The sequence below is a fragment of the Gastrolobium bilobum genome, unplaced genomic scaffold (assembly GCF_033153095.1).
Source record: "Gastrolobium bilobum isolate Gb01-03AN ecotype WA unplaced genomic scaffold, APGP_CSIRO_Gbil_v1 utg333, whole genome shotgun sequence".
Classification (NCBI taxonomy): domain Eukaryota; kingdom Viridiplantae; phylum Streptophyta; class Magnoliopsida; order Fabales; family Fabaceae; genus Gastrolobium; species Gastrolobium bilobum.
Genome location: NW_026898265.1, coordinates 27550 through 43337, shown reverse-complemented (window position 1 = coordinate 43337; position 15788 = coordinate 27550).

Genomic DNA, 15788 nt, shown 5'->3' with positions numbered 1-15788 from the left:
CTGATTAGCATCAACTTCGACATATATCTCAATTAATTTTAATACTTTCCAGCCAGCAAACGCATCTGTGACGAACACCACATTTTCATTGTCATTGATATCGTTACCAATGTAGTATATTGTATCCATATTCACTACAGTCTCTAACCTGGCGATCATGCAGTAAATGGATTGGATGCCTTCTACTACTATTTTTTGAAGAATTCTCTCCTTCAGTTCATTGCATGTAGTGCACACTTTGATTTTCATCGTTTTTGTTTTTCTTTTAAATCGGACACCGTTGGGACCTTCAAAATGCCTCCCATTGTAGTAAATAACTACAGGAAACATGTTTCGACTTGAACTCATCTTTCACATGAAAACTGGGCCTAGGGATTCAATTTGATTTTTGTTTCGGATTTTTGAGGAAAAATGAGAATATGTAGGTGTTATGCCAAAGTCCTCCAACGATTAGGCTTTTTGAGATGATGGGATGAAATACATGTATGATGGTTCAGAATAGAGATGACAAGGGAGAAAGATTTGGGGGAAAAAACGTATAACTCATAACAATGGCCGAAACCCACTGATATTGGGGTTTCTGGCCGACAAATACCTGGGTATCTCCCTCCCTACCCGCGTAAATAATTACATACCCGGGTATCCGGGTCCCTTACTCAGGTAAAAACTCAACGTCTGTAAGAACAGTTATATTTCGCGAAATATACCCGGGTAGGGAAGGGGATACCCAGATATCTTGGGGGTCAACGGTCAAACATGGACAGATTGGTTTTATGTTTGTTGAAAAGTTAGATTTTTGCAATAGTTTATAAGCAGGGTCAATTTGGTAATTAATTGTTAATTAAGGGCTACAGTGGTCAAAAAGCTGTGTTTAAGTAGAACATTCAGTGGTGCTCGACTTACATACGGAAAAATCAAGGTCTCCCGTGTAGGGAATTTTCTTCTATATATCTGATGTACCCACTTGGATATATCTTTTCTTTAAAAAGAGTAAATTTTTTCCCATTTAAACTCACACTTTCATTTTTATTCCATCTTTATCCCAACTTTTTTGCCTGTTTGTGACCGATGCATAGTGCATAAGTAGCACCAAAGGTCTGCTCCCCATGTAGCACACGTTATATTAAATGCGGGGTTTAAGGGCTTTCAACTTCTCTTATAGGAAAAGTTTGGAATTTTCAGCCGAAATAAAAAGTGACGGGCCAAAATTTTTACTCTGGAATTATGATTTTTAAGAATATGGTGAAAAATTGATTTTTCCAAGAATATTATAAAAAAGCTGTTTGGTAAGTCAAAATATTCCTGGGAATGTTGAATCAATTTCCCTGATGTTATATTTGGTTGATTGCAAATATTGCTAGAAATGTGTTAAAATTTTCATTTTCCCCGGAAACAAAGATTACCACCCTTTGGGTAGTGTTTTTAGATAATATTTTTGGTTAAATTTTGCTCACCAAAATAAAATCTCGAGAAAATCACATTCCCAAGAAAGTTTTAGAAATACTCTACCAAATGTGGATAATTTAGATTACTACTTTCAGTTTTCCAAGAATATATACAAAAACCCTCTAACAAACGCTCACTTAAACAAAAACAAAAAAATAGCACGAAAAACAAAATTGAGAGTAATACTTCTCATATAACAGAAGTGTTTTTCGCGGGGTTTAAGTAGCGCAAGTTCTGCTATCTTGTGCAATATCACATGGTGAACTTTGATACGTTCATAAACAAGTCATACACTTATTTATACGTGATTTGGATGTGCACACTTTGAATGGATCTTGTTGCATTTAGAGCGGCCTGTGAGGCTTTATGTACTCTTCTATCCTAACTTGAGTGGGTTGAAATTCCAAAATCATAATGGAAAACTCAATCAATAGTTAAGGTTGAAGGTTCCATATACAATACGAAGGAACCAAAACAGCTTTAGTGATTTAATATAGATCCAAGAATACTTTTTATCACTAACAAGAATTCCCTTATCATGGTATTTGGATTTTTTTACTGAAGATCTTACATGAGTGCAATATTTGATCCACTGTAAGAACAAACTACAAGGAGGTAAATAAAACCATTTTCGTCCCGTGTAATAAGGCTAGTGATAAACCTCTAGTTTATCATGTTTATAGGGCTAATATTGCATGAATTATATAGTCAAGAGCATGAATACTTAGGTTTTATATTGAAAATCATGGAAATTGGATTTTTATCTAACATATCTTGTTCTTATTGATTTTGAAGGCAAATTAATACAAATTTGAGCAAGAATGGATTTAAAGATTGAAGTTGAAATTGGAAGATAATTGTTCATCCAAGAAGTTGAATCTACAGTGATGAAGCACGTTCAAATGTTTAGCACGTACAAATGTGTTAACTACTGAGCAAATATGAAGAACCAGATGAGAATATTCAAACGTTATAGATCAACATTCAAATGCTCTAGACAACATTTAAATGCCCTCCAGCATTTAAACACTCTAGTCAACATTTGAATGCGCTAGCATGAAAGAAATCACAGCTAAGGAGCGCGTTCAAATGTTAATTCCAACATTAAAACTCCATGTAACAGAAGAGAAATGCACTTCTCAACGTTTTAATGTCACTGTCAACATTCAAACGCGTTATCAGAAAGGAAATTGACATCCAGGAGCGCATTCAAATGTTACATTCAACATTTGAACGCACTAGCATAAAAAAGTCACATCCAAGGAGCGCGTTTAAATGTCAATTCCAACATTAAAATGCCATCTAACAGTGGGAAAAATGCGTTGATCAACATTAGAACGCGCTTATCAAGATTTGAATGTCCAGCTGCGATGCAGTGCAGATTCAATTTATAAAATCATCCAATTGAAGATATGATTTGAGATTTCATAAGATTCTGTAAAAAAAATTAAAAGATATAGTCTCATTGTGGGTCAATTGAAAGATGATCATAAACGGAGGCGTTTGAAGACCAAGAGTAGGAATCCTGTTGCGAAGCATTGAAACATGAAAGATGAAGACAACATCACACAATGGAGTCTTGGGGAATTATTTTCTTTCCTATTGTTTTTAATTTCATTATGTTAAGCTAAGTTTTTATGTAGTTAGGGGTAGATGGAACCCAATTGAATCTTGTTTGTTATGAATTAAATTGTCTCTGAATTCTTCTCTTTTTATATTTGAATGAATTTATCTGTTTTTAATGCTTTCTATGAGTTTGCTCTTTATAGATTGATTTAGGAAAATTGTATGACAATAAGGATGTTGGTGCATGAACCTTGATTTAATAAATTCATCATAATCCTTGTGATCTAGGGATAAACATACTTGAAATAAAAGGGTATTTGAAATATTATTGAATCGTATTTGAATCTGTACATAGGGGTCTCTATTTATAGAGACTTCTTGACCTAATTTTGACCTAATGGGCTTGGCCCAATATACAAGTAACGGACTAAATAAATACAAATAAATGACTACATAATTAATAATAAATGACTACATAATTACTATTTAATACAAATAAATGACTACATAATTACTAATAAATGACTACATAATTACTATTTACAACACTCCCCCTCAAGCTGAGGAATAGATATTTATCATTCCCAGCTTGCTAGCAAGTTCTTGAAATCTATCTGAAGGAAGCCCCTTTGTCAATAGATCAGCTAATTGACGCCCAGTGGGAATGTATGGAGTGGTAATCAACCCACTATCAAGTTTCTCTTTGATGAAATGGCGGTCAACCTCAATATGTTTAGTCCGATCATGTTGAACTGGATTATGAGCTATACAAATAGCGGACTTATTATCACATAGCAGCTTCATAGGTCCCTCACATTTTATTTTTAGATCATCAAGTACAATTTTCAGCCACAGTAACTCACAAATGCCTTGAGCCATAGCTCGAAATTCAGCTTCTGCACTTGATCTGACGACCACATCTTGTTTCTTACTTCTCCATGTCACCAAGTTACCACAAAGAAACATGCAATAACCAGTGGTAGAACGACGGTCAGTCACGGATCCAGCATAATCAGCATCTGTGTAGACTTCTAAAGATAGATTGCCATCACGTCGGAATAACAACCCTTTACCAGGAGTACCTTTCAGATACTGAAGAATTCTCTCTACTGCCTGCATATGTTTCTCCTTTGGATCGTGCATAAACTGACTAACAACACTAACAGCATAAGCTAAGTCTGGTCTAGTATGGGCCAAATATATCAATTTCCCAACTAGCCGTTGATATTGTCCTTTATCAACTGGAGGACTCTCCTCTTCATAACCCATCTTGTGATTCTGCTCAATAGGAGTATTAGAGGGTTTACACCCGAGCTTTCCTGCTTCTTTGAGAAGATCAAGAACATATTTCCTCTGGCTGATAAAGATTCCTTTGCTCGAATGAGCTACTTCTATCCCTAGGAAATATCTCAGTTTCCCAAGGTCTTTGACTTCAAACTCAGAGGCAAGCCGTGTTTGTAGAATCTGTCTCTCCATAAAATCATCACCTGTGATAATAATATCATCAACATATACAAGGAGCACAGTAAGCTTCCCATTTTGGGAGTGCTTGAAAAAAAGAGTGTGATCTCCTTGACTTTGTTTATATCCTAAGGTCATCATAACCTTAGTAAACTTTCCAAACCAGGCACGAGGTGACTGCTTCAATCCATACAAGGCCTTTTTTAATTTACAAACTTTATTTTCTCCCTTCACAGAATCAAAACCAGGCGGAATTTCCATGTAGACTTCTTCTTCTAACTCACCATTGAGGAAAACATTCTTCACATCAAATTGGTTTATATCCCAATTGTAATGGGCAGCAAGGGATAACAAAACTCTCACCGTATTCATCTTTGCAACTGGAGCAAATGTTTCTTCATAATCAATGCCATAGGTTTGAGAGTAACCTTTGGCAACTAATCGAGCTTTGTATCTCTCAAGAGTTCCATCAGAATTACATTTCAGGGCATAAACCCATCTGCACCCTACTGCTTTCTTTCCAGTAGGTCTATCAATAACCTCCCATGTTTTATTTTTCTCCAATGCATTCATCTCCTCTTGCATGGCTTGAGCCCAATTCCTATCTTTCAAGGCTTCATGTACTGATTTTGGGATTGCAATAGAGTCTAGTGCTGAAACAAAGCTTTTGTGCTGCACAGAAAGATTAGCAGAGGAAACAAACTGGGAGATAGGGTATTGAGTACAAGAGGGACAAGAGGGACAAGATTTCTTGGGACAAGCTCTTTTTCCTTTTCTAAGAGCAATGGGTAAATCATCAGAATCAGTAGTAATGGGTAAGTCATCAGAAGTATTAACATCATGATCAGAAATATGAGATTCAGGACTTACCAGTGGTTCAGACGATTGAGGTTGCTGCTGAGACAATGTGGGTTGTTTCCTTCTTTCAGGTGTCATAATCTTTCGTATCTCTGGTGTACTTGATGTATCAGTCACAAGAGAATCAGTCACAGGAGGATTACTCACAAAAGGATCAGACACAGGAGGAACAGACAAAGGAGAAACAGACACAGGAGGAACAGGACCAGGTGGAGGATACACTGACATAGGTAAAGGAGTAGACACTGATGATTCAAACTCAAAGAAGGGAGGTGATGAGATTTCTGGTGAAGGATTCTCCCCCTGAAGATGAGGATCTTGGAAAAAGGACTCAGATTCCTGAAATGTAACATCTATAGAAACAAAAAATTTCCTACTACTAGGGTGATAGCACTTGTAGCCTTTCTTATCAGGAACATAACCAAGAAAAACACATTGAATAGCCCTAGGGTCCAACTTACTGCGATGATGTTTATGAACATGAACAAAAGCAACACACCCAAACACTCGTGGAGGAAGACTCATCATAGTTGGAATAGAAGGGAAAAAAGAAGTCATAGAGTGAATAGGACTTACATGGTCAAGTACCCGAGTGGGTAAACGGTTGATCAAGAATGCTGCAGTAAGAATAGCATCTCCCCAATAGTATTTGGGTACATGTGTCTGAAACATTAATGCACGAGCCACTTCAAGAAGGTGACGATTTTTTCTTTCAGCAACCCCATTCTGTTGGGGGGTGTCAACACAAGTAAGTTCATGAATCATACCGTTATTTCTTATAAATTGGGAAAAGCTATGATTAACATATTCAGTACCATTATCTGTTCTTAGTCTCTTGAGTTTTTTACCAAACTGGGTCTCAATCATTTTATAAAATTGAAAGAACAGTTGTGGTACCTCAGACTTTTCACGCATTAAGTACACCCAAGTTACATGAGTGCAATCATCAATAAAAGAAACAAACCATCTATTTCCAGAATCATGAGGGACTTTAGAGGGACCCCAAACATCAGAATGAATAAGATCAAAAGGTTCAACACTCCTAGTAATACTAGAAGGAAAAGACACACGATGATGCTTAGCAAATTCACAAACATCACAATGAAAAGACTCAACAGATTTAGACAAAAAAAATGACGGAAATAAAGATTTGAGTAAACTAAATGGAGGATGACCTAAGCGCTTATGATGAAGCCAAATCAAAGAATCAGCAGTTGATTGACTATGAGAGATCAAGATGTGATTTGTTACTTTATTTGCAGGAGATTGTGACACCAGATAGTACAACCCACCTTGCTTTTTAGCACTACCAATCGTCTTCCCCGTGGCGAGATCCTGAAAAACACAATGGGTAGGATAGAAGGTTACAGTACAATTCAAATCTTTTGTAATTTTATGAATAGAAAGAAGATTCGTGGAGAGTTTAGGAACATGAAGAACATCCTTAAAATGTAAGGACTGCTGTAAGTTTATGTCACCAGATCCCGCAACTGATGTATGAGAGCCATCAGCTACGGCTATTGTATGAGTTCCAATGGTAGGATGATAAGAGGTAAATGAGTCAGCACAACAAGCCATATGATCAGTAGCACCAGAATCAACAACCCAAGAATGTTTAAAATCATTACATGAAGAAAGGAAAGAATAAGTTTTGGAGCTCATACCAGTCATAGTCAAAGCACTAGTATCAGATGGCTTACTCATAGAATCAAGAATGGTTCGGAGCCGTTCCAACTCATCTGGACGAAATGCAGGTTGGGTCTTATTAGGTGTAGGAGTTATTTCAGAGGAAGTAAAATGCGCTTGACCACGCAACTTTGCCATCTTTTCTAAGACAGATTGCTTTCCATAAAGGCGAAAGCATAAATCCTTGATATGACCTGTTCTTTTACAATAAGAACACCATCGATCATCTCTCTTAGGTCTAGAAGAGGTACCATCATAAAATTTTGAAAAAGAACTCCTTTGAGAAGAGGCCATACTGCACAGAAAATGGTCAAAGAAAAGCTCAAAGAAGCCAAAAAAAATCACAAATAAATACCAAACGATGTCCGATCAAAGAGAGGAGCACAGATCCAGAATAACAGAGATCTTCTCGGTCCAAGAGGTCCCCGGAAAAAAAAATCCGGTGGCGGCTGATGGCAGCAAGAGACAAAAAGAATAAAAGGTCTCGTTCTAAAGACAATAGGCGCGGAAGCAGAGCCCTCAAGATCGAGAGCTCTGATACCAACTTGAAATAAAAGGGTATTTGAAATATTATTGAATCGTATTTGAATCTGTACATAGGGGTCTCTATTTATAGAGACTTCTTGACCTAATTTTGACCTAATGGGCTTGGCCCAATATACAAGTAACGGACTAAATAAATACAAATAAATGACTACATAATTACTAATAAATGACTACATAATTACTATTTAATACAAATAAATGACTACATAATTACTAATAAATGACTACATAATTACTATTTACAACAGATAGACATAGGGCAATTGTGCAATCTTTGAATTCTTGATCTTAATGCATGTTTTCTTGGGGAATAATCGGAGAACTAGGGTTCTTCTAAGATCACATAGATTTAGGGTAACAAGGAATTGAACCCTAATTAACTTAGAAAGAATTGATTGACATTATATTAAGAACAGATTCTTGACTATTTAATTCATAGCATAAAGAGAAAATTGAGAGAAGTCGAAACCTTAACTACGCTCTTTCTTGATGTTCAAAACATTCATTTTTTTACTTTCTTGTTTTTTTTTTTTGATAACATACTTTCTTGTTTTTAATTCTGAAATTGAATGCTATTGCTTGTTTTGAATTTCAATCTTTTCATCTCAAATTTGATTGTCCAACTAAATCGTTGTTAGCGAACTAGTGCTTGAAAACCAATTCTCGTGAGAACGATCTCGTACTTAGTATACTTTTATTACTTTTACGACCGGTGCACTTGCCGAAGTCACAATAGCTAGTTTGTTCGTTTATTATTATTTCCAATTCTAACCAATTTACTTGGGGAATTGGGTTTATGGCTTATTATGGAGAGTTTATTACGGCGAGTTTATTATCTCCTATACATTTAGAAAAGTGTGTAAAATTTATTTTTTTTTTCCTTTTCTCTTCACATACTTTTATATGAAATTTATATATTTTTATTTATATAAGAGATAATTTTATCTCCTAAAAAATATCAAACCTTTAATCTAGCAATTGTTCAACACAGTTGAGTTCCAATGAGATGATGATGAACTTTATGACATGGTAAAGGCAGATAAACTTTCCACCTTTTGTATTGCCACGCGTTTTTTAACAAAAAGTATCGTGCTTGCTGGTACGCACTGGAATTGACAAGAAAGCCAGGGATTTGCCCAATACAATACTCAAACTTTTTTCCCTTAAATATTATCTAATATTGATATATTTAGTACTAATATATTATTTTATTCTACAAAAAATAATAATAAAGTATTTGTATTCTATTTCAATATTTATTCTATTTCCATGAAATAAATAAAAATTCTTTGGTTTCAGGAACCTACTATCGTGGAAGAATGCTGTAGCCTGGGATACATACCATCATTTATAATGAGTAGAATGTAAGATTCATAAATAATTCAAAAATAACAAAAGCATACGTAATAATGAATATATAGAACATCATATATCAATTACGTTATGGAGTAATTTGCGTATCGGGTTGCATTTTTTTTTAATACACAAAAGTTTAGGTGAAATTAAAAATTGATATCCCACTAAGTCAGAAAAAATCCTCAACTTCTTTAAGAATTTTTGAAAAAAATTACATATCATTCATCAACAAAATCTTCATATCGGGACCAATTGAGTTTGAATCTATGCCCTCTCAAGATATGGATCAAACTCTTAACCAACTTCCTGTATATGACCTCTTGCGACAATGCCAGCTTAGTGCGATGAAAATATGACAACTAGTTTCAATAACAATAAATGTTAAAATCCCAATTCATTATGGATCATCATATAAAAACAATTAATTTAAAATACAAAATTATTGTTCAAACCTCCCTAATATCATTTTCGAGAAGAGTTTAAAGCCTTAATCCTGAGTCTGCTCCGAATAAAATTGTCTCCCGTGGAAGATACCTGTGATTTATATTCAAAAATAAAATAAAATAAAATACAAAACTATTAATCAATATTATCCACGAAAAATTTCTAACATAATAAACATAAGTTTGCTTTGTAGGAGCGAATATTGAAGGTTAATTGGGCCTATTTCAAAATTAAAATTAAAAAGGTTAGACATTAATTTTATATGAACAGTTTTGAATTATTTCCTCAAGTTTTTAGAATATATAAATAAAAACAAAGAATGTATACAACATTCTTATACTCGTCAACTTTTGTTGATCTTATTTTCACTCTCATTATTTTCACTTTAAGCATTTTACCATACCCAAAGTAGTACAACTTTAAATAAGAAAACAAAGCAAGACATCTTTGAAACTTGGAAGGAAAGTTCCTACACCTGTCTTTTGAGGGGAGAATGGATAATGGTTGGATTTGGAGAGCAAAAAGAGGTTAATAAATCCGACCAACTTTAATACTTGATTCACTTCCACTACGCCCTCATTAAACAGTCACATTCCTTTATTCTTTTGAGGAGATGACAGTTAAAAGCAAATGTTATCAACGTAAAGGGGAAGACTGAGTTAAAAAATTGTTTTTACATTGATTTGATTCCTTTTATTTTTTGGTTTTCCAAAGGTGTCTCCATCGAATATCCATTTGAATGAGACTAATTCCATGTAGGTAAAAGTGTGAATATTTTTGCCATTAGCCGCAAGTTACTTTGCCTAGAATTGGAACCAGAGACTTTTTAGTCCCAATAGTTGGTTTCTTGGGCACAACTCGCTTACCAGTTGTGCAAACCTTGAAATTAATTTCATTCCTTTTAGATAAACAAAGAATTAAAAAAGAGAATCACCTACTAAAGTTAGAAAGTGGCCAACTAATTGCATTTATACTAACATTTCTTTTTTATTAGTGATACATGAATTTTATTTATTTCTACTCTTAGTTTTAGTAAAAGAGTATATACTACACAAGATTTACTCACAAAGGAGAGAGAGAATAGAAGACAACAAAAATGAGATATATAGTATTCTACTATTTGAGCTGATAACAGGCATCATTAACTTCAGATAGGTGTTTATTAACCTAATCATAAGAGAGGAGGCAAGTGCCAAGAGATCCTGTTAGGCAGTGTTAAAAAATTAAGCAATTGTTTCGATGCAGCCAAAGAGTTCACATAATAAAGTTAAAAAAATCATTCACAATTTCACAAAATATGAATATGATTGAATATTCAGCAGAGTGTAATCGAACCATAGGAATAGACAATGATGGAGAACCAAAAGGAAGTAATTATAAGACACACATCAATACATGAAGAAAGTGACTAGCACAGTCCTAGAAGGCTGCTCCTAAAGGATTAAGAAGAAGAATTGCCCCTATATGTGTACACTATAAGACCTCCTTACAAAACTGAACATGTAACCCAACATCTACGGCATTTGAACAACCACAGGAAAATTAGGTTCACTACAGATAAGGGCATTTAATATGCAACAAATAAGGGATGATATGATACACAATCAGGCAAGGGCATGGAAGTCAAAATCCCCATGACAAAACAATGTATGGTCCATATTCTCCTTTCTCTTTAGTCCCTATATATGGGACCAATTTTTAGTCAATTTTTTCAAACTTTATCATTACATTGTGTCTTTTATCAGAAAACACTACTCAATTGAGATAGTTGTACGCATTAGTTGTGCTGGAAAAAAGAGGACAGTAACCAGTCTTTGTTTTGATTATCTAAAATAACAAAGAATATCTATGGCTTTGTATGGCTTACAATATGTGAGAAAATGTACAGAAACCATCATAAACCACATAGAAGGAAGAAAGGACTGAATATAAAGAATGAACAAAGAAAACAGTATAATTTCAGACAGAACAATATCCGTAGCAAACAAAATTAATCTCTACCAATAAGAGTGCCAAATAGGAAGACGGTAGATGTACTTCTTCATACATTATAGGCCAAGAAGCCATCTCTATGGTGCATCTTTGTATAGAAGATGTATTAATTCCTTCAGCTATTCCAGCCATAAACATTCATTCTAAATTCCAATCCTTGAAGCTGAAAAAACAAATTACATAGCTATTATGTAATTCTAGAGATGAAAAATCAATATCCAAATTGTATCCCAAATAAGAATTCCTCAAAAGACAACGTGTTGTATGAAGATGTTAGAAACTGAATCAAAACATTTCATCTATGGAATCAAAGTTAATTTTATTATTGAAAAGTTGACGAATACATTTAAGAGATATATTTTTCTTATGTTGTAGGAAAAAAATTACCTCATGTTCTAGAAATAAAAGTATAAGTGGAACCCACAGGTAAGAGGAGAGAAAAAAAAAGAGTAGTGAGACTTAACCATTTTTTGTGTGTAAGAAAGTTGTTTATCTCATGTAAAATGAGATAAACATAACCCTACATTTAATCTAAATAACTAAGTAACTAGTAAATAAAAGGGTAAAAACAAAAGTGATTTACATAATTCAAATATTATGTTTATCCTTATCTTTAATATTCCCCCTCAAGTTGGGAGCACAGAGGCAATGAATGCCCAACATGCAAACTAAAAAAATAAAAATTTCTTGCCCAGTGTTTTACCAAAAAAATTCTCACAAAACATGGCTAAAAAGACAAGTTAGGGATGCCGGAAATGTCAGAGAGATAAACGTTATTGGAAAATTTACTCAACTGGAATGATCATGAGAACCTGTAGAGCTGAATTAAATATTACTCGACCAAATAAGAAGACTTTGCTAGAATAACATTAGCAGAAATGTCCTCTCCTGACTCACCATTAGCAGAAATGTCCTTCACTGGAATAACCATCAATGGAAATGTCTCAACTATATGCAACAAGAACTAAAACTTCTCCAAATTTGTCGAGAACATCATTTGAAAGCTTAAAAAGTAGACAACAACTCAAACAAATGAGCTTTGTTGGAAAAAAATATTAAAAGGGTTGCTAAAATGGGACAATAAGATGTTGGGAAAAGATGACATAGAGCTCCCAACTTTAGGAAATTTCACAGTGAAAAGGTGAAGGCAAGGTCCAGGAATATAAAATTGATTTGATACCATATTGGAAATTCTAAGGAATCAAACCATACTATATTTTCCTAACAAAGGATTAGTTAGAGTTTTGGTGCACAAAATTCCCCAACTTTACAAGGATAGAAGTGATAGTCGATTATATGCAGCTTTGCCATTATATTTTTGCAAAGAGATTGTTTGTCGAACTTCAATTCGTGGCTTTCAAGTCACAAAAAGCAATCTTATCCAAGGTTCGCCCTCTTCTCTTCCAAATGAATGTACAAATTGATTAAAACTCAACCAATGATTCAATAGATAGGTAATAATGTGTAGTAAAAGAGTATTAATTAAAATACATAGGAGATATACATTGAAAATATAAATCAAGTCATATTAAGATTGATTAGGTTCCATCCAACCCTATTAAGATCTTGAGGAAGAAGTTGGTCTTGATATATGTTATGGACCGGCACAATAGCGCCCGCATTGGGCACACGGTCCAATCCAAGGCCATCCCCAAGTAAGGAACCATCTATAAAAGAGAGGTTTCACCTTATAAGTAAGTATCAGAAAACCCTAGTTTCTATATTGTCATTGTGCACACGCACCACTCCTTTTTTGGCTCTCTTCCACAATCTTGCATGGTGATTTGAAGCTACTTATGATTGTCTCCTCCATAGACACCATTAGCCCCAAGATCCAACATCAACTCTTGATCCACCAAGATCAAACAATATCTCCACTTTAGATTGTTCCTTCTCTCTTTGCCGGAATTTGACTTTCATGTTCCTAAAATGGTAACTGAATAATTTAAAAATTTATAATTGAAATTAAAGGGGTTCAAGTTTTTGAAGTGGGATGCTTCCTTGTTTACACTCTTTCGGGCGAGCTTTGGAACAGCGGTAAAATTATTCCTTGTGACTGGAAGATCACAAGTTCAGTTATGAGAAGCAATCTCTTTGCAAAAATATAAGGATAATATTACCATTCAGATCTTGCTTCCAGTCACAATTTTGTATTTTCCTTTTAAAACCACGGTTGTGTCTTCTTAAATTATTAATATAAAGATAATGAAATATATTTTTCATGTTGTATAAAATAATTTTGTTTCATGCAACACACTTTAATCAATTGACTGATAATTTGGAACCCAACATTATCTCCGGAGGACTGCAAATTATGTTGCACCGACACCGACACGGGACACGGGATATGACACGATATGACACTCTGACACGTTAATTCTAAAAAATGTTGAATTTTGACACGTTAGGACATGTTTTGATATTATATAATATTTTTAATTATGTGGTGTACATTATATTTAATATTCAATAATTTAACAAAAAATTAAAGCTAAACTTATAATACCCATCAATTTTACAAAGAAACATGAGATACCTCAAATATTTATATTAAACTCAATAAAATCGTAATCGTAATTTAACGAATCTAATAGTTGGACTCAAAATGCAACACAACGTAACCTTTTTTGAATTTTTGCAACGAGTATTGGAATGTCGAGAAGTGTCGGAGTGTTGGTGGGTGTCAGGAAATGTCAGACACGACACGTTAGAATTTTTGAAGTGTCGGTGCTTCATAAACTGCAAATTAAGGTTAGGCGATGAAGCAAAAAAGTTTGGGGATGAAGTCATTGAACAAAGTCTCTACTCGAGAAAAGCTCCTAGTTGTCGCCCCTTTGATGAAAAGATGCCTTATAAAAAGTGTGTATATTTGCGTGCCAAGATATGCAAAATGCATGCCTAGACGCTTGGTTAATTAAAAAAGGCCCAATTGTGGAAGGCCCAAAATACACATTGTCTGTCTTTTAGTCGATATTTCATTGGTTCTTGATATCCACATAAAACTTGTAAATATTTCTTTTATATTTCCAACAAAACCAAAATCACATCAATTCAATGAATACATCTCTAAGTTATGCTCGAAATATGAAAGCAGTGTGCAAACCCACATACGGACAACGAGGCATATGTAAGATTGCATGCTTAAGCACCCAAAGCGCCAAATTATGATTGCTTCAACCACTTGAACTCCTAGGCATGAAAATTACACGTTTATACATCGGGAACATATATAATGTGTATATTATATATAAGAGTATGTAACATTTAAATATTGTAGATTTGGACAAAATTAATAAGAACTCAATTAAAATGATTGAATAGGTTACACATAGTATGCTATATGAAACAGGTGTTGGTTAGTATCTATAGTCAATTAAATAGATCTTGGTATAAATACACGATAAGCCGATTAGCACCTTCAATCAATTAGACCACAAAGTTTAGCTTGAATCCATAACTTCAGATAGTATCTTGCATGCATAAGATTACACCTTGATGACAATAAAATAAAATAAAAATAATAATTCTTCAGTTGGGCAAGTTTAGACATATCAAGAGGATTCTATCAACAAGATAAGACATACTTTACGAAATTACTTGAGTGTTGAGTGTTAGTGAACAAAATTCAGAGATGCAGTAAAAAAAATTAAAACATAATGTTTAGCAATATTAAAACTAAAAATTAGAATACTTGACAACATATTCATACAAATTCCGGTCTCCAAAACCAACCAAGGAACTTGCAGACTTTGCTTCATCATAAAAAAGGGCAAGCTGATACTATAAAGCTTTCAATATGCACGAGAAAGAATTGATCCATTGTATGGGTCTATAATAGGCAATCTTATTTTATGTTTGCAAAAAGCTGAATACATAAATCAAATACGTAACATCTAAATTATATGACTACTACAACAATAGTTATGCCAATGCTCCTTACTTTAGATGGAAAAGGTACAAAAACATCTTTGCATATCTTGGACATAAAATTTTGTGGTCGAGAAAATATAGCTATAAAATTTTGAGGTACCAATCGCTGATAAAGGTTTCTCACTAGTTGAAGTTTGTAAAGTTATGCAAAAGGACTCCAACACAAATTCTTTGCTGTCCCAAAATGATAAAAGTATAATGCATCCTATCGTTGATTGTCATCTTTCACATGTGCTTCTTAATACATCAAAATAGATTTACAATTTCTAATGAATTAAGAAGCACATGTGAAAAATGACAATCTAACTATAAGATGCATCATACTATAATCATTTAGGGACAATAAAGAATTTGTGTTGAGTCCTTTTACATAACTTCACAAACTTCAACCAATGAGAAGTAAACCTTCAGGCCTTGTTAGTAGGCGACTTCTAACTAAATCTACTTGCTGACCACTCAATTTTCCATCCTAAGATATGCAACATGTTTTCCTATTTTTTCCT